This window comes from Gossypium arboreum, chromosome 10, assembly GCF_025698485.1.
Source record: "Gossypium arboreum isolate Shixiya-1 chromosome 10, ASM2569848v2, whole genome shotgun sequence".
In the NCBI taxonomy this organism is placed as follows: Eukaryota; Viridiplantae; Streptophyta; class Magnoliopsida; order Malvales; family Malvaceae; genus Gossypium; species Gossypium arboreum.
Window position 1 is genome coordinate 122,965,034 of NC_069079.1, and position 2,237 is coordinate 122,967,270.

At 35.6% G+C, this 2,237-nt stretch overlaps 1 long non-coding RNA gene across 1 annotated transcript; it reads right to left on the reverse strand.

The window, feature by feature from the left end:
* Positions 1-1,056: 1,056 nt before the first annotated feature.
* On the reverse strand, positions 1,057-2,013 carry LOC128282592 (uncharacterized). Its single transcript, XR_008272917.1, has 2 exons — positions 1,673-2,013; positions 1,057-1,394 (listed from the first exon to the last, which is right to left on the reverse strand). It is a non-coding gene; the product is annotated as an uncharacterized LOC128282592 (long non-coding RNA).
* Positions 2,014-2,237: the final 224 nt, after the last annotated feature.

Sequence of the window (2,237 nt, forward strand, 5' to 3'; positions counted from 1 at the left end):
TTTTTATAACCATCTTTTACATGATTTTCTATTATTTCTTTTTCTATTTTGTAGGTGGTGGTGGTAGACAATGGATATCAAAATGGGAGGAAAATGGGGCAAGTGGGAAAGTGGCTAGGTGGCTAGGGTTTCTTGGTTTTTTGGGGGGTTAGGTTTTTTTTTTTTTGGTTAGGTTTTTTTTGGGGGCTTAATGGGCTTTTGAATTGAGTTTAATATTTGGGTTTTGTAATGGGTTTGGGTAGATGTAAATGGATCATGGGTTAAGGGTTTTAGTGGGTTTAGAGGTTTGGTTGGGTTTTGATATAATCGGGCCCGGGCAATTTGGGCTTCTACAGTTGGTATGGATGAAATCTACTTCTCCAATTTCTCCAGTAAGAGTCAATATCGTGGAAGGAAAAATCCAGAGTTCTACAGCCTACGATCAGGTTAGTGAAAACTTTTGGGGCTCCAAACGTAGAGCGAGAGAGAAAAGTGAGAGTGAGTTGATTTGGTTAACTTCAGGAAATGACGAATTTCACATACAAGCAAAAGGATCAATGGCAATTTTTTAAATTTTTAAAATTTTTAAAGTACAATATGAAAGTCAAACATATGCAAAATTAAGAAGACTTCGGCAAAAAGAATCATGCATTTTAACAAAATTTTGAATGTGATATTTATACTTTTAATTTGTTCATTTTAGTATGTACATTTATTTTGTTTATCATTATGGTATTTTGTTCTAATGATGTTAATTTTTTACATAAATTAACACGTGAACTGGTTAAAGAGTCTCACGTGATATTTTTGAATCGAAGAAAAAAAACTAACTGATCATAATAAAGGGACTCACGTAATTCTGTTTTTTTTCCTTTTTAGGCAAAATATTTAAAAGCCAAACCACATCATCTCGATTTTCTTTGTTTAGTCTCGAGTATATCTTGTGTTTGAAATCAATTAAGATTAATGTTCCGTTTGTTTTTCTGAAAATGACTTCCCAAAAATGATTTCTGGAAAATTATTTATTTTTCTAGAAAAGCTAATATTTTCTGTTGTTTGGTAGATTTCTTTAAAATATTTCATAAAAGTTGTTTTCAATTAAACAAACATACTGTAAGGCCCAAATTTTGCCCGGGGCCCAATAAAACCAAACCTAATTTCAACCTTAACCCGAGCCCAAATCAAAAAAAAATCCAAAAAAAAAAAAATAAAACAGTCCAACTAATAATACATGGCCCAAATTAAAACCCCCATCAGCCCACAACCTAAACTAACCCTACCAGCCCACTATTTCAAAAAATTTCAACAGACTACAAACTCAACCCCCACGTCAGCACTCCAGACAGGATCCCCGTATACCCCGCTCCATGTTTTCGCCCATGTTTCACGCCTCTCGTTCTTCACAACTTCAACACCTATAATTGGAGCAAAGAAATAGGTAGAAAATGTATGGTTTTTGGCTATAAAGCCTTCAATTTTTCATAGTAAAAGGGGGGATCCAAAAATTGTATCACTCGCGTATTTTTCAAGGAATCAAACAAAAAACACACAGAAGGTTGATCTCCAATTTTGTTCTCTTTATTTTCGTTTTTCGTTTTCTTGCTTCTTTAATATTTCTTTTATTTTTTATACAAATCTATTAAACAAAGATACAAAAAAGAAAAAAATAAAAGGAAAGAGGAAGGATTCTCACCAGATCCGGCCCGTCGCCACGTTATCGGAGCCTTCCCCTCCGTTCGGCGTGGTTGAGTCTAAAAAGGGGGTTGAACCCTTGTCTTTTCGTTTTTGGAACTAGCCTCCAACAAGTAAAAAAGGGGAGAGCTAAAGGAGCCCATTTTGGCGTATCGTCGGCCACCGAGTGCGGTGGTGGCGGGGCAGTTGTAGGGCGGCAATGATGGGTTTCTTTGAAACCCTAGCAGAAAATAAAAGAGAAGGGAAAGGGTGAGAGAGCAGGGAAGCTCTCTGTTCTTTTTGTTTAAAGTTGGGGGAATGCTGGTAATGGAATAATAAAATAAAAAAGGGGAAAGTTGGTAATGGAATAAAAAAGGGAAAGTTGGTAATGGAGTAAAAAAAAGGAAAGTATTTTTTTTGGTTTAAATGATGATGATGAAACGGCGTGTTTGGTGGAGTGGGGTGTGCATTATCCCTAAATGGGAGATTTGCTAGATTAGTCCTTCTCTTTTGCAACTCTATTCGACCAGGCCCCATTTTCTGTTTTCTTTTGTTCTTTTTAATTTAGCTTTTAGATTTCATTTGGG